Source organism: Bactrocera tryoni, chromosome 5, assembly GCF_016617805.1.
Source record: "Bactrocera tryoni isolate S06 chromosome 5, CSIRO_BtryS06_freeze2, whole genome shotgun sequence".
NCBI classification, from domain to species: Eukaryota; Metazoa; Arthropoda; class Insecta; order Diptera; family Tephritidae; genus Bactrocera; species Bactrocera tryoni.
The window spans coordinates 4669018-4693175 of NC_052503.1; the positions used below are offsets into that span (position 1 = coordinate 4669018).

Here is a 24158-nt window from a genome sequence, read left to right on the forward strand (position 1 = left end):
AGCTTATGATCCTATCTTATAGGCATATAATATATGTACACACATACATATTCATTCTTTGAGCTGCTTTTTTGCCACTATAAGCATTTCCAATTTTTATTTTTATTATACCCCGAATAGAGTAGATTAAGTATGCCACGATGTTTGTCCTAAACGGAAACGTCGGAGATCTAATAAAACATATATATATACAAGTTGTATATATCTAAATGATTACTAAGCCGAGTTAAATCGATTCAGCCACATCCCTATGTCGGTCTGTATATACAAGGTGCTTTCCAAAGTAAACAAGACGCTTTGAATCTAGCGCCCCCTGGTGGCGCCATCTATATGTCAACTGGTGGAATCTGATATCTTTATCGATTGTCTAGTGAGTTTGTGTTATCGATGCGAAAATGAGCTTCGAAAAAAGAGCCAACATTAAATTTTGTTTTTAAATTGGTAAAACTTTCACCGAAATGTTTCCAGTAATGAAACAAGTTTATGGCAATGTTTGCCTATTCCGTAGCAGAGTGCACGAGCACAGTAGGCCAATAAAATCCTTGATCATCGGAGATTCCGTCGAAACTTTGCGTGAATTCATCAAAAATCAGCTGAACTCATCATTGAAATTCATGGATATGGAATTGAACATCTCCAAAACATCGATTTATCCCATTTTGACCGAACATTTGGGCTTACGAAAGGTGTGTGCACGGTTTGTTCCGCACAAATTTACTGACGACCAAAAATTTCTCAGAATCCAACATTCGAAAATTTATTTGCCAATTAAAGGAAAGCGTTCTACAGACCTAGAGGCCATTCAAAAGGCTTGCACCGGCATACTAGCGAGCATACCGGCCATCGAGCTAAAACACTTGTTCGACATGCTTTTGGACCGTGCTATATTGCTGTATTGAAGCAGGAAGAGACTATTTTGAATAAAATAAATTGATTTTGCCGAAAAAGCCATTTGTACTGTTTTTTTAAGTCCTGTTTACTTTGGAACGCCTTTTGTATGTACACCAACTAGTCTCTCTGGTTTTAACATATTGATGTAAGCTTCATCTTCATCTTTATTTTAATCTTTTTCTTTTTTTTATCTTATACTTATTCTTATACTTATACTTATACTTATACTTATACTTATACTTATACTTATACTTATACTTATACTTATACTTATACTTATACTTATACTTATACTTATACTTATACTTATACTTATACTTATACTTATACTTATACTTATACTTTACATATACTTATTTACTTATGGTCTTTATCGTTATTGTCCTATTTTACAAGAGTTTACAACTACTTTTCTTCAAGCCCATTCAATAAATTTTTTTTTCATTTCCAGCTCCTCACTGACGAAGGATAAAAAGAGGTAAAACCACAACGGGTCAATACTATTAGTATTTTCTTGCAATAATTCAAAATTTCTTTAAAGTTTTGCTCTCGCTAGCCTTGAGTAATATATAAATTTAACTTTTTCAAGTTGAAACTAGCCGATTGCTCATCGATACTTTTGATATCGATTGCATTTGAACCGGATGTATGTATGTTCGCATATTAAATCTATGTACAGAACAAATACACACACATAAATATTTGCATAAATAACCGCAAGGCAGCAGCGGTACCAAGCGCCAACTGCCGCGGACTGTCGGTGTTGACTGGCAGACAAGAATCAGTCGTGTTGGCATGTTTACCATTTAAGGATAATGTCGATGTCGACAACATTACCGCATTACGCAAACACCGTCAAGCACACACACATACACATATGCAAACATGCGATTACCTATTTACATGCAGATGCGGCTATTTGAGCCTACAGCTGTAAGCCTGAGCTTCTGCAACATTTGTATGCAAGCGAGTGTGCTTGTGTGGATTGTGTACTCATATGCAAATTTATGAGGCAATTGCTCCGAACTACCCCGCCAGCCTTTGTAGTTGTTTACAAACCCAAATACATGACATTATACGCACGCGGTCGTGCCACTCTTCTATGTGCGTGTGTGTTAGTGTGCGCCAGTGTTTATGTAGTTGTTAGCCGCAGCCGTTGCGTGTAGCAAATAAAAACAATGAGCGGTACACGAATATACACACACACAAAGTGCATGCACAGTTACATGTGTGGTATCTGCTGCGAGGGCGTGACGGCTTTTTGTGTCTGTCCGAAGCAGACACGTAGGATATTTGTTGCCAAACCAAAGGAATAACAGTAAGTGTGTAGCAAAGAAATTCGGCTGTGTTCGCTCACTTTGTGGGAGTTTATTTGTCTTTTGCATAATACACATTTGCGTTTAAGTCTATGAGTGCGTATGTGTGCGTGCGTTTATGAAAATGTAGCTATTATCAACAACACACAACAGTTTGTCTACTTTGTATGCAAGTCCCGCGCAGGGAAGCATTTAATATTTGCTCTCGCAGAGTGCAAAGTTATGACGCCAAACATTATTGCAAATTGTGGATGTTTATTTAGTAAAATGGCGTTCCATACTCGTAACTAACTTAGACGAAGCTTTTAAAGACCTGTGTGTTCAGTTAAATAACAAGTGCAAAATTTATGGTTTTCATGTAATGTGAAACGGTTAAATATATTTCGTTATTATATTTCGGATGACTAGTACTTTCAAACTTTATGTAGATAAGTACAATATTTTGTTTATTTATTGGCGCTATGCCAAAACAAAAAAGAAATCATAGTGGCAGGAACCCCATGGAAGCGGCAAATAAAATAACAGAAATAAAGGAAATTTAAGGGAGATCTGAGTTCGTCAAGAAGATAAGGAACGTGTTTTAATTTGTAAAAGATAAAACGGCTTATCTCGATTACCGGCAAAACATGAATTTTATAGAAAAAGTTATATTGAAAAGTTGTAAGCAATTAAAAAATCTACGACTTTTGCAAAAACAGCTTTTCCACATAACCTCAAAATTTATATGAAATATTCAAAAGTCTACGGTTTTGGTAATTTTATTTTTATCTTCTACAAGAAAGTTCTTTTACGGAGTTCGGTTTAAAGTTACTTTAATATGTCCCAAAAGATTGTATTTTTTATTAAAAATATTAAGGAGTCAACTTTGACTTAAAATCTATGCAAAAATAAAATAATTCCGAGGGGTCACCGGAAATGGCGTCTCAATGGCAGAGTTTAAAATATTTTTTTCCTAAAATTTCAGAATTTCTTTATTAATAGTATATGTTTGTAACAATAAAAAATTCAAATGAAAAATTTAATTTTTTACATGAAAAAAATGCTGAAAAAAGGCTGTTATTTACCCGAGGAAACTCCTGAAACCTCTTGAAGATACTCAAAACTCCAATGTCTCAAAGCTTTCAAGAGCTGTGAATGTTTCAACTATTTGAAATTTCTCAGTACTGGAATATATAAATATGTAAAGCTCTTGCTTTTTACCTTTTCGCTTACGCTCTAATATTTATTTGACTACTTCTCAGTCACTTGAGGTGCTTTATCCGCTGTTGCAATTGCAGCTGCTGCCGATATAATTACTTTAGACGCTGGATCAATGAAGAAGTATCTAGAACATCACAATTTCAATTTTTTAAATGTATATATGAGTAGCTTAAGCAAATTTATGGCTGTTGATTGACGGTGCATTGTTGGTACCTGAAATAGAGCTTAAGAAATTTTTTTCTCAACTTCCACAAAATACTTGTTTTGGCGCTGCAAGTGTTCATCTCAACTTAGGAACGAACCAAAGAACCTAAATTAGCATCTAATCTCTCATATTGGATTTTGATTAAATTTCGATAAGCTGAAGTTTTTCAAGCGGTTTAGGGAGAGTAATGGATTTGAATAAAAAGAGCGAGCAATATTGAATGTTAGAAGAATATATTAACGCCATAAAATAGGTTTGAACAATTGAATATTTATGCAGCATTATTAAAATGGTGTAAAGACTAAAAATCTACTTACTTAAATGACAGTTTAAACTAAACTACCTCAACCTAAGTTCTGGAGTATAGCAACTGTGGACATTTATAAAACAAAAAAAGATTATACTAACATGAACCTACAAATAAAGTTTAAATTGGTGTTAACCCTTTGTAATAGAAAAATATTGCAAACTTCAAATCTTGAATACCCGTTTTGTCTATGTAATATAATGTAATTTGTAATTTATGTTTATTTAGAGAGTTTCTATATAATATTCCATCTGAAGATGGCTTCCTTATTCGTTTTTCCTAACCCTGGTTGAAAATCATAGTTGTAGTCACATTTACTCCAATAAAACACCATAAGATAATGTCAGTACCTGTATTGTCATCGTCCACGGAACTTAAAAACTGAAGCAATTTCGAAATAATTGCAATACTATATTCACTTACTTCCAATTTACTTTGGCATTCCACGTTGGCTTTGTTTTACTTACTTTCCTCTTTGCAGATTTCATTTCTGTTAATGTACTTCCAATTTTCTTCAATTTCCGGTGGATCCGCATATATGTATGCTGGCTAATGCTTGTGCCGCTTTAATAATTCGACTACCTTTCCTATTCAACTCTATGCTTTGTGCTTCTTTTACGACCTCTATGTTGCACATATAAAGTTTTATGCCACATCTAGCATTTATTTCCTGTTTATTGCACCCACGCGCCCAACTAACAATGTGGACAGCGCAAACCGGAAGTGTCGTACAATGAACTGTACCCCCTCACCTACACACTTCCAAGCAAGTAGCTAGTAGTTCGGACATTCGGGGCGCTCTTGATTCATCATAAAAATATGGAAGTACACCTATATGTATTGGTGTATAAGTGTAAAGCAAAAGTGTGTCTGCAAATTACTTTTCTCGCATCAAAGTATATTATTCGGTCTTTATCACACCAAAGCCCGGCATCATTTTGCATATGTTCCGCATTTACTCCTTTCATTTGAAAACTGTGAATATACCATAAGATCATGTTTATATATACTATGTACATAAATATTTTGGAAATGTATCCTCATTTCCTTCATCTGCTGCTTGCGTCTGGGCTGATACGGTTTGATGAACCCATAAAATTTTTTACACATTGTTGCTTTGCACAGTTTTCTCGCTCATTTCTCAGGCTTTTCGTGCGTTGCCAGTATAACAAATAGTTTGCCGAAAATGTTGATAAATTCATAAAACAATGAAAAAAAAAAATGTTTCAAAGTGTTTCATAAGGCTTTGAAATTTCGTTGCTATGTATCGAATAAAGTAGATTTGGAAAAAAATGGTTCATAATTCTTTCAGGGCGTTTACGAAAGATTTTCATAAAGAAATCGAAGCCTTATTTTAAACATATTTTTGAAAATTCTTCTTCTTTATAGTAACTACGCCATACGTGGCTACTAATAAACATAATAGCTTGCGAACTCGTCCTAGATCCCATTTAACTAACATGCCTTATGTTATGTTATGAAGCCTTCCTGGCTTCAATATAAATTAGCATAGGTGTAAGAGTATAAATTATTCGGTTACACCCGAACTTTGCACTTCCTTGCATGTTTTATTTAAAAATTTTCCAAAATATTTTGCCCTCCTGGGTCATTAATTTGTCGCACAGTGTTATTCTTTTGTTTATTGTTTGAGAATTTACACTTTTCTTCGAGGCCGTCTACAAGCGGGATATTCCTTTTCTGCTATTTTGTGGCTACGCGAACGCGTCACTTGCATTCGTTTACACATTAACGGGTTAATGACTCGGAAGTTCTTGCCTCACTTACACTGAATCCCATTGCGTGCCACAACCTCAACCACAAACACAAGCGCACACATGCACACACCTACAAAGGCACAAAGGGCATATGTGTCGTTCAGGAATATTTGCGCATATAAAAGTGGCTTTTACATAAAGTTTCTCCGGCAGGCTTTGCTGTCAACGCATTTGCTACCACGTATATACGTACAAACATACGCATAGGCATATATGTATATTATACATATATATTTATGTATGGCCGGCCTTGTGTCATCTACGTGTGCTGTGAGGATGTGTTTGTGTCTGTGCAGGTCTTTCCGGCTCGTGTAAATGCGTCGCTTAATCCGCCTTTCGCACATAAATCTTGATTTTCCTTGCACTTCCTTTTCACTTTGGCATATTTACAACAGTTTAAAGGCTTACCAGGCGAAAAGGGCCAAGCCAATGTGCTGGTGATTTGTTGCTTCCGCTTACCCCCGCTCACCTTGCCACTCACCATTGGGCGCTTGTTGGCTCTGTCTACGCTGTCGCTGGCGCTTTGATATTTGGCATTAATTCTTATCGATACATTTATCAATTTTATGTTCGTTTCGGGTGTATTTTTCCTTTCGGCTGCCCGTATCTGTCCTCCGTTGTATTTGTATTTCGCTTTAATGGCTAATTTTTAATTTGTTGCTTTCACTGTGTGTGCGTGCAAATTGTCGCTTGTTGTTGTGTTGGTGTATTGCTGCCATATCTATTATTCATGTCAATTTACGGTCGACCATGATGAATTGGCAATTTTCAATTGTAGGACGCATTCAACTGGTTGCTTAGCATTTTTATCTGCTTAACGGTACAAGTGGCTGGTTGTTATATAAAATAAATACGTTGCTCAGATAGCAATGAATTGTGTGTTTTCGTTTCCCTGCCACATAAATACTCTACAATTTGTTTGCGGGAGGGCCTTGGCGTATGAGTAACTTTTATGTTTTGAATGAAAGAGTGCGCGTGTGTTGGTGGTAATAAGTGTTTGGAATTCTTTGTAATGAAATAGAGTTTTTTGAAGGAAATGGGTATAAGCTTAAGTAGGTTTGATGAAGAAGCTCTTTATAAAAGAGGACTGATTGTGGTATCGTGTTATCGTGGTGTATTCAATAATATTATATTTCACCATAAGCTCGTTATGGACATAAATTGGGAGCTTTTAATAAATAAGAAACTATGTTGGCATTATAAATTTCCAAAAAAACTAAAATAATGATATCAAACTGGATATATTTAAGAAAGTCTAGAATTGAGAGCAATTTCGGAAGAGTGAGTTTGGCTGGCAGCCTAAAATTGTAAATTCATTAAAGGATATTTCATGTAGTATCAATAAGGAACAGTTGCCAAAATAAAGACAAATGAAAAGGTGTATATTACTTTGAAAGTGTGTTGTCATCTATTTGAAATGATTCTGGAATTACAAAAAGCTCAAATTTGTATAAATCTATTTTATTAAAAAAAAATTTTGACTTTAAGCATATTTTGTTTACATTTTAAACAATTACAGATATTTACTGGCGGAATTTCGATAACTTAATACAAAATAATTTATCGATTAATCGTGTATATCGAATAATTAAAAAATCGATTTCGATTAATCTCGCCAAGCTATTAGTAATATTATAAAAAATATTCAGAAAGCATGAGATGTTTATTCAAATCAATCTCACATGTTGCAAATACATAATTTAGAACGTGTCATTCTCAAATTTTTTAATACCTTTTCTATTCTTCCAATTCTTCTGATTTTCCTTACAGAATAGGATGTATTTTAGAACCCATTTATATTCCCGACATTTATTTCCGCTAAGAACACATGTATTTTTAAGTGCAATTAAGAGGAATTCTGTCAAAAATTAGCTATTATATTTCGCCATAGAAAGCGCAGCTGTAATTTAGTAGCTAAAGCGAAACGAATAGCTGTCACCCTCAAGCATTTGTATATAATTAATGATACTCAGCTGTTTTATAATTATATTAAAGTCGTAAAAGCGACAAAATTAGTATCCGTAGCGCACATGTAACTCAATTACTATGAGAAACGAAATAACAAAAAAGGAAATTAAGGAAAAAATCACAGCCACACAAAGACATGACGTGCATCTGTGCCCGAATCAAGCCAAAGCGCGCGCATATCACGCACTCAGCCGCAAGCCGGCAACATCACATATGCTAATACTATATACATACACACTCATACATATAAATAAGTATTTGTTTGACTACATAAGCCATCAAAACCTCGAGCCACATATCAACGCCTTTCAAATTGTGCGTACGTGTCGGAGCTACTGGCAATAAAAAGGCAACCATCTGCATATGGTAGCAAATAATTAGGTGTATGCGCATATTTACACACACGGTGTATTTGTTTGTGTGCGAAAGCTAATTTAATTTTTGTGAGCCTATAAAATGTAAGAAAATTTGTGAAATGCGTCAGTGGCGCAGACAAGCTGGCGTGACTTAGTTGTGGGGCACTGCAAGCCTAAGCAAATGCCACTCGGTGGTGTCGATTAAAACGCTGATGTTTGCTACAAGCTCTTGTTGTTGTTGGGGTTAGGACATGTGCAACGTGCGAGGAGTTTAGTGACCCTGCGTTGGGGTGATGTGGAATGCTACATACTTCAATCGCCTTTTGGTTTAATTCAGTTCCTTACCACATGTTTGTGATGTTGTTTGTTGTAGTTTTTGTTATTTATTGGGAAAACTGTTGCGGACGCACTGAAGCGTGAGTTCAACTTTAGGTTAATTTGTACGATGTAGTGGAAGGGCGCCATTATGTATACGCAACCTTTTATATTTTCACTTTAAATTCCACACACTCTGATACGCATATCTATTAATGTATACTCATAGAAATTATGTACACTCATATGAAATTTCCTTTTATTTGTGGGCATGGCTTTCTTCCTCTGACATTTTATTTCCACTGCTTAATTCGTACAAATGTTTGCGGTTTCTTTTTTACGCTTCATTGACAATTCAATCGCATTTAGATCTGCCAACACATTTATTCTAACGTCTATGCTCGTACTTTTGAACTTGAGCATTATTTATTTATTTATCGTCTTCGCTTGTTGCTAAGCCCGCTGTGCATTTTACTTATTCCATTTATTTTTGTTTTACTTCGTTTTATTTGAGTTTTATTTGAATGACAGACCGTATAATTTGATTTGATGACAAATCGAAATGTTTCGAGAAAGTGGAATTTATAATCTTTACATGCGCGCAAATTCAGCTGAATACGCGTGTGTGTGTGGTATTGATTTTAGTAGAATTATATATACGACAAATGTAGGGTATCAAAAGGTCATCAGAAAGCTTGCCACGCGCAATGCACATCCAAAATTAAAAACAAAAAAATTAAACAAAACTGAATTTGAAATTGGCTCGTGTCAACTTGACGACTCGAATTGTGTACAACAATTGCATACATTTTTTTGTTTAAATTTTACAAAACAAACTTTTTTTTAATAACTCCAGATTTGAAAAATTTTATCTGTCCTATATCTTATATGGAGAAGTTCACCTACCATATCTTCTCCGATATAATTATAAATAATATATGGTAGTTGAAAAAGTCGTTTCGTATTTCTAATGGAACCTCAAGTTATTGTCTTTATATTTATAATGAACTTTAATAAACTTAATATGTACCATTTTAGTCGACCACTTTTTGCCAATTTTCCGCTAGAGACATTATTACAACAGTGTAAACTTTTGTGGTTTCTTGGCCAAAAACTGCGACAAGTAATTTCTCTTCTCTCTTGAAGCCAACTTTACTCCATTAAGGCAGTTCTGCATTGACCGAAAAAAATGGTAGTCCGATGGTGTAATTTCAGACCAATATGGTGGATGCATCAAAACTTCCCATCTAAACTCTCCGAGTTTTTGCCGGAATATCAAAGATGTGCGTGGTCTAGCGCTGTCCGGATGGAAGACGAAGGCCTTCTTGTTGATCACTTCTAGCCGATTTTTTCGATTACTTGCTTCAATCTCATCAGTTGTTGACAGGAAAATGTAGAATCAATCGTTCCACCAGGCTGAGGCAGCTCATAGTTGATGATTCCTTTTCAATCAGACCAAACAGTCAGCATAACCTTTCGAGGCGTCAATCCTGGCTTTGCGAACATTTGATAGTTTTCGCACATTATTGTCGTATTTAATCCACTTTTCGTCTCCTGTTACCATTTGCTCCAGAAATGGTTCGATTTCATTTCGTTTTTGCAAAGAATCGCATATGTTAAATCGGTCCATTAAATTTTTCACAGACGATTCATTTGGTACACAAACGTCGAGCTTCTTTTTGTATCCAGGCTTTTTAAAATGATCCAAAACCGTTTGATGATTAATGTTAAGTCCTTTAGCGATATCATGACTGCTGGGATGATCCTGGTCAATATTTTTCATAATTCAATCGACTTTTCAACGATAGGTCGACCAGAGCATGGTGCATCTTTCAAATCGAAATTTCCAGAACGGAAACGAGAGAATCATTGTTGTGCTACTCGAGCTAATACAGGATCGTCTCCGTAAACTTCACAATTTTCATTGGTGGCTTACGTGGCGTTCTTCCCTTTCTTATCCAAAACTTCCAAAATAAAGCGAATTTTTTCATTATTTTCACTCATTTTTGAACCGCTGTAACTTTTTTTCAACTTTCCCGAACTAAATTTTTTTTGGTTATATGAAGCATAAGATCTCACCTATCCACCCATATATGGTATGACACAATGTGGTTGGTAGTATACGACTGCAACGACGTCTATTGACAAAATACGAAAAGACTTTTTCGACTGCCGAATATAATACATATATAGACATTCGTAAATATCTGGTTTGCCAAATATTCTCATCTTCGTAAACAAAAACCGCAGCATAAACCGGAATGCGAAAAAGAAAGAACTAGCCTACATTTAGACGCAACTTACTAAAACGTATGAGTAGTGTGTTATGGGATCATGCTTGGAATGTCTGCAAACCTTGACTGGCATTACCTTGGAGCCGAACTATGTTTTTGTCCCAGCAAAAAATTAGTCTTTCGCTTTTTCGAAATATTTTCCGTCGAGTTTTGAAAACACCATTTTTAATAATATTGTGCAAGCTCCAAAAAAATTAAAAATATTTCATGGCAGAGACGCTCTCTTGTTATGTTTTGGATAAATTTGTGAAAAATTTGTAGTGTTCACACTTAATATATACAAAAGAAGCTCTACCTCAGATTCTTACAATAATATTTGAGAAAAAAACATTTAATATATGCTTTTATTGAAGATATTTGGTTAAAAATATAGAACACTGGCCTATTGCCTATTGTGGGCGTAAATTGAATGGATAAACATTTTTAATATTCTTATGAAGTTTGATCTCTATATATCGAATATTTTATGTTTTGCAACTATTTGCTTATGGCAGACAAAGCCTCAACTTTACATTATTAACTGTTGAGAATGTTTCAGAGGAGTTTGGGTAACCCACTTTATCTTAAAAGCAAGTATTCCATTGGAACAAAAAACACGGTAAATCTCTTGAAGTCATTCAAAACTTTCCTCTTGCAAGCCGTTTATTAACCTCTATTAAGAACGACATCTTCGAAAAATCTATTATTTCTTCAAAATCGTCCTATTAGCATCAGGGAGTTGGCATAGGATCTCAGCATCCTTTATAGTTACAATCAAGATGTTTTAGTTAATGTTTTGGGTATGAAGCGTGCCAATGCTAGACTCCTACCAAAATATTTGAAAACAAAAGGATTTAACTCTTTCAGTGAAAGGCAACAAAATTGGCCAGAAACTGGTACAAAGTTGGAGGGAATTATTCAGAGATTTTTTTAGGCAGGATTACAGATTTTATTCCTTCGAAATTTAAAGAGAATACGGTCTACAAATATCAAATATTTTCTTAGATAAAATCCAGTAAAATATTCCAGCACTTTCGGTTCCAAATATTAAGTTCAAATAATTCGAAATTTGAATGATCTAATTTCTGAAATAAAGTTCCTATCTCCTATTATTTATATATTTTAACAATATTCAGTTGTGTATTAAGGCCAATTCTTATGCAGGTCCTTAACATGCTTGCTCTCGAGCGACGTTTTCTTGCAATACATATATAAAAGCAGCACTTCATTCTGCGCTTTATCGCATTTTAACGCAATACAACGCGAGGACACAAGTATCTACAAGAGCCATTGCAGCTGAGTATCGTGCGAATCAATTAAGTATTCAAGGTGCGAAGTGTTTGCATTAATTTTCGGTGGTGAAAAATGTCCTTGTATTCCGCTTTGCAAAACCACTGCGTTTAATCTTAGCGCACTTCCGTGTACAGTTAACCGCATTTGTTTCACACTCACACACACACACACACCACCTTACACTTACAAGCACGTTCGTAAGCACACTTTTGCTGCACTCAAGTCGCGATACCGTTATTAAAGCAGTGGAAGGACATTTTGCAAATGAAGTGCCGACGACAATGGCGAGTGCCACTCGAATTTGGAATGCAGAAACGGCGCTGGACAAAAACACTTATGAATACATAAACACGTAGCATATACAAGAGATACAACAACAATGTAAGCATTATATACGAAAAATAAAATTATATTAAAAGCCAGATAAAGAACGGGGAGAAAGAGACGGCAGGAAAGCAGCTGGTTAAGAGGCAAAAGACAAGGATAGACTTTAAGCATTTATTTTAGCACCAAAGCGGAGCTGCTGCACATATTTATGAGCGTGTTGTTAACGGGAATGGCAGTCGTTATAGCACGACGCAAAACGTTCGGAACTGAGCTGGCGAGTCAGAAAGGAAGGGAAATTAAGCGTCTAGTGCCACTAAAGCCACAAACACACCTATTACATGGAAAAGTTGGTTAAAATGTTTTGGCGTTGTCGTTGTTGTTGTTGCTGTAAGACATAACAGCGGCACGCTATGGGTACACTTGCAACGGCACTTAGAGGTGCTTAGCGGCTACAATTGGCTGGTTGCTGCGTTGTGCTGGTTGCTATTAACCGCAGAGGAATGTATGTGTGCGTGTGTAAGTGTATGTGTGCATACTCGTACGCAATTTTATGGCTCGCAACGGCAGCACGGTGTCAAGCGCATTGTACTCTCATGCAGCAACTTAATTAGTTTGTATTTATATATTATTTATGAGTGGTGCCGCACAACAACAACAACGAGGACTCGATGCATGTGCACAAGTATGTGTGAAGCAGGTGGGTTCAGCGCCGGTAATTAAGTGTTAGCTATCTGCAGCAATAGCACTTCCATCTATATGTATATCAAGAGTGTGTGTGTGTGTGTGCGAGAGGGCGAAGTGACCTTCCACCAGGAAGGTGGTATGCGCCGAATGACAGTTTTTGTTGACTTTCGGGAGAAAAGCAGCTGCAGCATTCGCTTATGTAACACCACAAAGTTGCTGAGATGTATGAAATTTTCATTTTTTCGTAGGTTTTGTGACCTTACCAAGCGGAGGGTCAACGAGACACAAACAATAGTATTTTCTGCGAACCTTTTCTGCACACACACGCATTAATTATTTATATGTGCCGCATGTTTCACATGCTTTTGAGAGCTTACAGTTATTTGACTTGCAGTAAGCTTTGTTTGTTTAATTTATCATTTTTGTTTGGCATTTCACACGAACACATGATCAAAAACGTAACTCAGCAGCTGACATTATTCGCACACTTACACTTTTTGTGAATTATACCACAGGTGCGCCATTTATTTCACTTTCATAGGTGAATATAGACATTCAAATGTATAATATGGTATATAATAATCTATTCATACATGTTTGTATTCGAGTAATTAACTCCATTTCTGGCCTGTAGATTCTCTTCTGGGCGTTTAATTATTTTATTATGAAAGCCCAAGCCCTAACATCTATGTTTAGAAAAGATCATTACAAATGAAGACAATTCATATATATTGGGTAGTCGAAAAAGTCTTTTCGTATTTTTTCAATACATAGATGCCGTTGCAGTCGTGTCCAGTGCTCCAAACACATTGCGTCATACCATGACATTTTCGACTACCCAATATTTTATTGCAGCTACAGATATCGCATGTTCAACGTTTGGAGACATAATATACCTACTCCGAAAGTTAGGAACATTTTAAACCACAATTTAGTTGGAAAATTGTATAACATTTATAATTTGAATGGAATTTCGACACACCGCGATAATATTAGAAGCCATGGCTGATTTAGCTGCATAGACCACTGATTTGGTTCATTCACTACAACTTACAAAACCTGAACAAAGCAAGAGTTCATGGGCTGTTTGGCTTCCTGAACTATACTGTTGGACTAACACAAATGCCTGAATACTAATTGTGAAGATATAGTTCAAATTATAACATATTTTTATTTCTAAATACTATTCTAGATATATAAAAAAATTCAAAGACAATCTTATATTAGAAAGTCGTAAATAATTTTTCTAGTGTTTCCATCACCAATTTTCTTGCATTTATAGATTACATACCTTATCAACAATAAAAATTATTCAAAGGGCCAATGTTAAATTATGTCAATGACATGAAATCCAAAAAAATTCTGTAATACCGTTATTCTTCTAACACTAGTTGTGTTCGCACTTCTACTAAAATCAATTTATAATTTCTTTGCGCTGCTCTGTTTGCTTCTCACGTCTTAAAGCTATTCCCATAGATTTAGCAACCCTAAATAATTCTTAAGTCAAATAAAAAATAAAATTTTTTTTTCAAGTTTTCCATGAAAAACCATTTAACGGTATTTCTTGTAAACGGTGTTTATGACACCACTTCAGTCGGCCGCTTATAATTCGTGCTCCTTTCACTTTGACGGGAAGCATTTCTCAGCTGGTCTTCTGCCACAAAATCGAAAACTCGCTTATCAATCTTTCTCTCTTTTTCGCATTAATTTTTCATAAATCGAAATTTCACTTTGCAAGCTTGTAAACAATCCGCTGGCAGCGCCGTCAAAACCAAACACCGTGGCCTTCGGTCGCCTATGAAAAATGCATGCAATCAAAAAAGAAGAAGAAGCATGTGAGAAATTAGCAAAAATAACTTGCAACTTAGCGCACAACTTCGGTGTGATTTTTTTACGACTTCCCATAGGAAATTGGCGAAAATGTGCGTATAAATAATTTCGCAATTCAATTACCGGCTGGGCGTATTCCCCGCTGGATGAAAACCGTATTTCTGACGAATTGGTTTTGGAGCATTTTTTATTTGCCACACACACACTTGCCTGTACTAATATATTTTTGTAGAGCCAGAAAAACCAAAAAAATTGTGTGTATGTGCATACTAACATATGTGGCTGTGTGTGTGTGTGTGGGAGGCAGATGCTTGTTACCCCCTCACTAAAAGTATTGTCTGAAAGTTTTCGCAGCTGTTGTTGCTGCATTAATATAAAGTTCGCCGCTTAGCCAGTATACTAGCAGCGTGTTGGCAATAGTATAGCAACAACAATTGACTGCGCATAAAGTCCCATTTCATTGTGATTCACCGCAGAAGTTTGGAACAATTCACCAGCAGGAAATATGCGCTGACTTTGGCACCAATGTCGAAAGTACAACTCGCATCCGTATTAACCTATATCATACTGTATATGTGTGTGTTGGTTGATATTTGTGTCGCTCACTGCCAGAGTGTGCGCCGTTGTGCGAAGCAAAGTTGTAGCCAATTTCGTTGTTGCAGCTGATAGAACTCTCGTTTTTAGTTATGTCGTGCGCTTCGTTGGTGTCTGTTAGTTCAACGCTTTCGCTTCGCATTCCAGATTAGCTGCGGTTGCTGAACGCAAGCGAAAAATGTTTGAAATTGCAGAAATAACGACGGGTGAGTGGTAATGGGTACAACTTTAATGGCAATTTGAGGCAATAGCTTCTTTTTACTCGGCAGTTTCTCTAAATTTTATTTACTGGGCAAAATGTTTGGTACTTGCAGCAGAAATCTTTATGAAGAGAGTTAAACAGTTTGGTGAATTTAAGTTGGGTCTGATGTTTGAACTATCTAATTGATGAACGTAGTTTTAAATTGCTTGAGAAGGAAATGTTTCTTTCATTAAATTGATGTAGATTAGAAAGAACTTTAGTTGGTTTCACTGCGATAGGTATACTCCCGCTTGGGAAGTATGACATTCAAAATAATGAATATGTAATTTGATCTTTACCATAAAATGTCTAAGAAATATCGCTAAAATTTTTAGAAGGCATGTTATGGCTGCAGGGTAAAGAAACCCTATTCGAGAAAAAAATACCTATTTAGTAGGCTAAATTAAGAGTGGTATGAGTTACTTTACTTCAGAGAGTTGGAGATATCGAAAGAGGTCAAATTCCTTGGCCTCACACTAGACTCACCCATACGGTGGAGTAGGCATGAGGATATAACTCACCATGACATGCAGACGCCTGACCCTCATTTCCTGGGGATGCAAGGTATGCAGGTATCATTAGAGGGCTGTATACCATGATTGTAAGACCAATTGTCACCTCTGGACCGTTTGCTTGGGCTGCCAACGCACTATCCTTAAACTATCGAAGCTGTGTCTGTGCTTCGTTGGCTATGTGCACATGCCCCACTGCAGCGCTTGAAGTGATGCTGGAGCTCATCCTGCTATTGTCAGCAGAGAGTTTCGGTAAAGGGAAGATAATTTTGTCCCAACAGATGAAGGCCCTAGGGGAAAGCAGACCACTGGCCCTTCTTCCAAGGGACGGCATTACAAAGAGGAATAACTTCACAAAGAATTTTAAAGTTGCTATCGGAAGCAAAACAGAGTGGAATGACTCCACGCTTGATATATTGCTGAGATACAGTACGACCCAGTGGTACACTGACGGCTCGAAAACACCGGAAGGAATTGGAGCAGGGATAGTGGGACCGCATATGAAGCTACCCATACCAACGGGACATTTTCCAAGCATTTTTCAAGCAGAAATTTTTGCTATTAGTCAGTAGAACTCAATCTCCACCGCATCTATCGCAACCAGTGAATCGCCATTCTTAGCGACAGTCAATGGGCACTAAAAGCGATCTCAGCAGAAGAGATTAAATTGCTTTCAGTAGAGGAGTGTATAGAAAGGCTGAACCGCCTATCAGTGTGCAACCGGGTACACCTAATCTGGGTGCCGGGGCATAAAGGGGTAGCCGGAAATGGACAAGCCAACGAACTTGCCCGCTCTGCGGCAGCGTCCGTGATGAGCGCACGGCAACCATGCGTCGCAGTAAGGTCCCACAAGCTTAAGGAGATCCGCACGGAGGAGAGTCTTCTCCAAAAGCACTGGCAGTAAGCAGCATAATGTGCCATGCCAAGCTGCTTCTAGAAGGGTACAAGCTCTCAAGGTATAAGGAAATAATCAACCTTCCTCGTGATAAATTCTGCCTCCTCGTTGCACACCACACAGGGTACCGCAGACCCCGGAAGCACTTGTTCAACATGGACATACATAGTCTCTTGAGCAAACTGCCGGTTCTGCGACATGGAACAGGAGTCCCCAGTACACCTGATTCTTGATTGCAGCAATTCGCAGAAGCAGGCTTAAGGCCTTAGGTTCAATATACACAGGGATCACATCACCTTAGTAACGCCCAGCAGGCTTCTGGAAATATTCAGAATGCTACACCTTGGTGACCATATGTGATAAAGGAGAGGGTACAATACACCCTACCATGCGAAAAGAAAAGTGAAAATCGGCTTTTTATGAAAGAAATGTTACTTTGTAATTGTACTCAAAATATTATTTTTTCCATATAAACGACTTTTATAATTTTTCAACATGGCAGCACAACCATAAACCAACAAAAACCGGCAGCCTTGCGGTTCAGAGTACATATGTATTCAAATTGCTTCAACGACATGCAATGTAGCAATTTCAGAATTGACAAAGTGATCAATATTTGTCGAACAAGTGCGTACAAGGTTTCATGTCCCGTTGTCCTCCCTGCAACACACACACTTTTACAGAGCGCTGAGCTTATTCGCAAACATATTTATATTTCCAAGAACACTTATAAGCTTGTTAATCAATAGTCTTCACTCCCATCCACAATCTGACGTCTTGCGGCTTTGGCTTGTCATTAGCACTACAAAGCAAGCGATACAACAACAAAAACAAAATGTGAACTTACAATGTTGACAATAACAAGCAAACTGCCAGCGAATTTCTTCCAATTTTTCTTCTAGTTCACTCTACTTTATTTATTGCGACTTTCTTGGTTTTGTTGTTGTACAAGTTGTCCTTTTATTCCACTTTAGTAGCCATGCAATCTGCCATGAAATGTTCAAAAATTACTTGAAAACTTTTAGGCAGCCGAAAGCGGTGCTTGTGGACCAGAGAGAGCCCACAAGCTCGCACACACTCGCACTGACACTCACACAAGTAGTACAAGTGTCGCAGTGGGAAGTTTTGTCCCGTCATTATCATTAGCATTACAAGCAGAAACAACAACAACAATATCAACGGCAACCACTTCATCAGCTGGGTACTGAGCAGCGAATGAATTGATTTTATGGTGATTTCATAAACACTGGTTTGTATGTGTGCGTCCGTGTAAGTGTGTATGTGTGCACACCAAGCACCTAGAAAGTATGGCCCTTGCTGTTAAATGTGCCATATAAATGTGCTAGTGGTTGCCACAGCGTGAATGTGAGGTGAGCGGCATGTGTGTATGTATATATGTGTGTGTGTCGGTGTGTGCCGTTTGAAAAGCGAAAGTTATTCCGACGTCAAGTCAACAGCAGCGAGTCAACCGCAAAGTGATGATGTCAAAGTTCCAGTTACGCTCGCGCAAGCGGTCCGGGTAAATAATTGTGTGAGTGTGCTTGTTGGTGGTTAGATTATTCGAGATTGGTGTATCCATGGCTTGTCTGTGTCTGTGTGTGTGTGTGGGCGACTCTGATTTTCAAAGGCTCTCACCAACTTTAGCTAATATTTGCAAATAAATAACGGGCAGTTCAAAGGGAATTTAAATTAGCCATCAACATGCCGCGATGTAATAACAACAACAACATGAGTACTAAAAACCACGACGTGCGGTTGCTATGCACAGTTATGGTGTGACTATAATTTAAAGCGGATTTGATGTGACTTCGCTTTGAGTAACGATTTTAACTGAGTTGTTAATTTAAATTTGAATTTCAAAGTGTCGCACACACTTTTTTCTTGTTTTATTCACGGCATATTGAGTTGTATGGTTTAAGTTGATATCATTGAATGAATTGAGTTAAAAAATTAGTAATGAAATTTTTGAATAATGGGCTAAAGTAAAAATGCGCAAAACCACTGCCAACAAAAAACCATTTTGGCTGCACCAAAGCTATACTACCATACCCAGAAACATTTCTTAAACTATACTTATTTTACAAGTAAATTGAAAAGTACCCGGCCTACCATAGTATAACACATTTATTTGGCAAAATTCGTTTTGCTTTTTGTTCAACATAGTTCCCTGCACGGGTAATACGGCGACACTCCAACTCCAACTTTTCGATACTATTTTTGAAAAGATGCGGAAGCAATTCGGCAATCAATTCATTGGTCTTTGTCATCGTCTTGTGACACGGTGCACTGTTTATTTTTCTTCAAATGCAGCCATTTTGCGGCGATTTCGTCCACCAAACGCTCCAATGTGTACGCTATATAATAATCGCTGTTGTTCTTTCTTTTTCAAGGTAGTCAGTAAAAATAATTACAATCTTAACCCAAAATACAAACGCCATAACCCTACTAGACGACTGTTGCGTTTTCCCATGCTTTGGAGTAGGTTCATCGTGTGCAGTCCACGTAGATGATTGTCGATTGGACTGCGCCGTGAAACGATGGAGCCATGTTTCATCCATCATCACATATCGATGCAAAACCTCGGGTTTATTGCGTTTCAACATCTCCAAACACTGCTTCGAATCATCAACTCGTCGCTGCTTGAGCTACATGTAAAATAATCAGTTCTGGCCACTTCCAAGTAAATGAAAGATCAAAGCCCATCGTCAACAAACTGATTGGACCGTATCAGAGTGTGGCTTTAGGCCGGGAAGATCAACAACTGATCAGAAATCTTGGAAAAGATCTGTGAATAAAGGATCAACACACGCCACCAGTTCTTCGATTTCAAAGCTGCTTTTGACAGCACGAAAAGGAGCTGCCTTTATGCCACAATGTCTGAATTTGGTATCCCCGCAAAACCAATACGGCTGCGTAAACTAATGTTGAGAAATACCAAAAGCTCCCTCGGGATCAGGAAGGTTCTTTTCGACCCGTTCGATACCAAACGAGATTTCAAACAAGGCGACTCCCTTCCGTGCGACTTTTTCAATCTAGAAGGAGAAGGACCTGGCTTCGTTTGAAATCTGCAATTTCCGCCACATAGCAAAACGGAAAAACGATTGGCGCGCTGTTATTAACTCGGCTATAATCGCGTAAGTGGTGTCTACGCCGATAAAGAAGAAAAAGAAGAACTCGCGTGGCACCCACTTTGCACAGAGCTCTCTCATACTCAAATATTTGTTAATGATGTACACATCCAGTTGATATCTCGAACAACTTCACTTTCATCCAAAATTATTTAGTGATGTTTTTGGTTTTGTCATCGGTAACAACCTATTGTGGGCGACCACCGTCTTCGGTGCTTTCCACGTTTCCACGTTTAAACCTAGCATACGAGTCCTTGGTGCTTGATTCTCATGAGGACAACTGTATTGTTTCGATCAAAAAGTCATATTTTACGCGCGAAAGTTCTTTTTATCATTGTAGTCTATGCTAGTAAGCAAACTGGAAAATTTGTGAATATGAGTATAACCGAAGTGTTTTAGACAATAAAAATGCGGTGAAGATAAAAGTTTTCAGGAACTGTAGCTCTCGGATTACTGGTTCGATATGCTTCTGGGAAGGTTATTTAAGTACCTGATAATCTAAATATTTGGTTTTCTTATGAAATTATTCATTATTTCTAATTATTTTTCTACAACATTTCTTCGGAAAACTTTAAACGTACTTCAGTTAGAAGAAAAAATCATTCTTATATTCGTTTCTATAAATCTACCATACTTTCTAGCTTCGATTTGACTTATCCTAAAAATTTTCAAGTGCTTTGCAGCAAATAAGTTAAAGTAAAATTCCACGAAGCGATTAAAACATAGCAACAACTTATCAGTCATCCATCAGCACATGTGCAGCTTTGCCACTTGTTTTAATATCGATCAACTCATGTGTGCTTAAACAACTTCAGCTACTTAACGAACTTATCTTTCCACTTTACTTGATTCGCTTTCGTTGTTTTTCGCCAAATATACTCCACTACTCACACAACATCAGCACATCCACGCAGGTATAAGTGTGCATCGCTAATGCAGGCTTCAGAAATGTGAATTAAAAATTAAAATAATGGCAGCTAAGCAGCTGAAGATCTTAGACAATGACGTGCTAAAGCCAATAATCCACATTAAATTTCGCACACACTTTAAAGAGTCTGCGCGGGAAATGCTAATTATGGTTTAGCAGCATGCGTAAAGTACTAAGAGTGAGAGTGTGTATGTAGCTCATTTTGATTAGATAATTTCGCTTCTCTGACTTCATTTGGCTTTTCAAGTTCATTAATAAAATAAACTAGTGAAGTGAATTTATTTATACACACATACACTGAAACATTTACAGTTTAAGATTAGCTAGCATATACGCCGCTTGAAATTGCCGCTTTTGTCTCAAAAGCTTTTTAAGTATATACGAGCTTGTTAACATTTATATATCCACATATACTATATTATGTAAATATATTTCACACATCCATAAAACAGGATTTTCCCACAGCTATTCTGTGGTTTTTCCTTTCATTGTGGCATGCACGGCATATTAAATGCGCATAAATAACGAGTTTCCTAGATTAAAGCGCACTTTTTGGCATAATCAGTACTCAGTCAGCGAAATTGGCAAGTCTACTTTTGCTATCGCTTTTATTTTGACCCAGTAGGAATGAAAGTTGTACACCAGAAACTACCCTGCAGGTATTTATCTGGAATGAAGCTTCATATTTTAGTCTGCTCAAAACTCATTGCCATCTAATAATACAAGTAGTTTGGCATAGAATATTTTACGAAAACAAAAATTTTCTTTTGAAGTGGAGATGATAACTTATGCACTCCCAAATGTATACTACACTTTAGTGTTATTTATTTTTTATCAATGATTATTTTCGAATAATAAAGTTAAAAATTTTTTCAATGAACTTATGATTCATATTTAATAAAAAAAATGAATTAATTAAAACATTTAATTAAATGGAAGTTTTTTATAACAATAATAATAATTTTTTTCGCTACCCACTCACTTAAAAAACACAAAAGCTTATAATAATAATAATAGCAGACTATTTTCCGTAGACTTAAAATCGAAATATTCTAAACACGTTCGCGAAACACAAATCTCACCACCCTAATGCACAAATGAACTTACTAATCGGCAACACAGCCCCAACTTTCGCGCGCGGCACGCTAATAGCTCCAGCTGAAGTCGATAAAAGGAAAGTAATAATCACCGGCTGAGCTGGTTTACATGAGCATAAAATAGCGGCACAATAGCGGCAGCAACAACAACAGCAATAACCGGCATATTTGTATGTTAAACACTGCGAGAATAGGCAGCAAACTGAGCAACAACAAAACATGAAATTAGTTTCTAAGTTACTTGGCAGCCAAGTTGCTGGCATTCGCTTTCATTTGCGCCCAAACACCCACTACCCGCGCATACACATACACACGCACACACATACAGAGACGCCTGCACACCCAGCCGCATTTTCCTCGTTGCTTGATAATGACGTCGCCGATTTTAATGTTATTTATGATGATTACTTCTATGCTGTTTTTGTTATTGCTTACTTTCTAGTTATTCTTGTTGTTATTGCTGTGGCAGTTTTGTTGATGTTTACTGGGTCAATTTGCTTAATTAATAACGATATTAGACGTCGCCGTAGAATTCCCAGGCCGCAACCGCAGCTGCCAACCACGGGCGCCCACAGCTGGTCAGAAAAGTAAACTTGAATTGAGTTTTGTTGTTGTTGATTGAGCGCAAATACCCCGCTGGCTTGCGCAAAGCTACTGACGCATTAGAAATATTTATGCTTTTGCTTGCGTCCCTCTATACAGACCTTAAGGTCTATATTTCAGCATTTTTCACTTCTCTTTTGCTTTCCACTTTCTTTTCTACTTTTTGGGTAATTTTTTAAGCCCCGTTACACTTTAATACTTCGTTAATTTTATTGATTGCTTTCTCGAGCATGCTTAAGTAGCAAAAGCGTTGAAAAAAAGAAAAAGAAAATCGAAAACAAAAGCTCGAAATGATGTTAACAACACATTAATGGCCAAAGCGTGAGTCATTAATACTTTGCGCAGCATTTTTCCCATTCAGAAGCACTCTAACACCACTTATCTACTTTTAGGCGCCACACCACACACAAAGCAAATTAGAGTGCGTGAACAAAGCTTCATTTACGCATGCTCTTTAATCATTCCCCAAAAAAAATTTATGTATGTGTGTACTTGTGGAGGTTAATGCACGTGTTCGCTGTCGGCTGAAAGGAAATCAAGAAGTTTGCTTAATTAAAATCGCACAATTATTCCATAAAACACTCGCAGCCGGCACTTCACCGCTGATTACTTAATCAATCGCTGTGGCAGTGCGAAGCTCATTGATGATTTGCCGTGCGGAATTATAACTGTATTTATAGATATGTGGAGGTGTGTGTGAGTGGAGGTGAAACTGAGCTGGATCCAATGCGAAATATATAAGTCAATATTAATTAAGCAGCTGCTTAGGTATTTTTAGAAAAGCAATAATCCAAATGTGTTCTATATAGGTATGTATGCGCATATATATTCATAAATGTGATACTAATTAATATTGAATGCTTAATTATAATCACAATGCAGCAGCAAAGAGACTTTTTTTGTTTTGTTTGTTTGTTTATTTAGTTTGGTTGCTTTCTAAGAACGCTTTCTGAGCTTGATTCCTTACAAATCCAGATAATGGCATTTTGCTAGACTATCTCGTGACCTTTTTCTATTTTTAGTCATAGTTAGTTGCTAAGTCTCGTTGTATTTAACTGCAGTCGACTTTTTTCTTGAAACCGCTGGATTTTTTCCTGGTAAGTTACGGCAATAATTTTAACTTGTACAAGTGACATAGCTGTACTTCTATCCGGCGATATCACATCTCCAATATCTTCAATAATCCATATACGGGAGATATTCTCCAAAATTCTTAGATTCTTAATGCTTTCATATAATGGGTTGTCAAAAAAGTCTTGCGGTATTTTTATTGAATTTTTTTTTATTGAAATTGAAATGAATTTTTGATGACTCATGATCAGCTCTTGACCGATGCTACGGCTGCTACTATGTCGGTCTCTTTCGACCAATTCAGCGATTTTATCGCAATTTTCGACGACAGGCCTTCCGGAGCGTTGCG

General features: G+C 37.0%; 1 protein-coding gene across 5 annotated transcripts in view; it reads left to right on the forward strand.

Annotated features, from left to right (window-relative positions):
* The window catches only part of LOC120777681 (myb-like protein Q), a 128110-nt gene that overhangs the window by 21430 nt on the left and 82522 nt on the right, over nt 1-24158 (forward strand). The window contains exon 3 of one of the 5 annotated variants that reach the window (XM_040109151.1): nt 1343-1369. The exons of the other annotated variants lie outside the window; for them this stretch is intronic. The gene's annotated coding sequence lies outside the window, so the exon portion shown is untranslated. The remainder of the gene's footprint in view (nt 1-1342; nt 1370-24158) is intronic. 5 annotated transcript variants of the gene reach the window in all.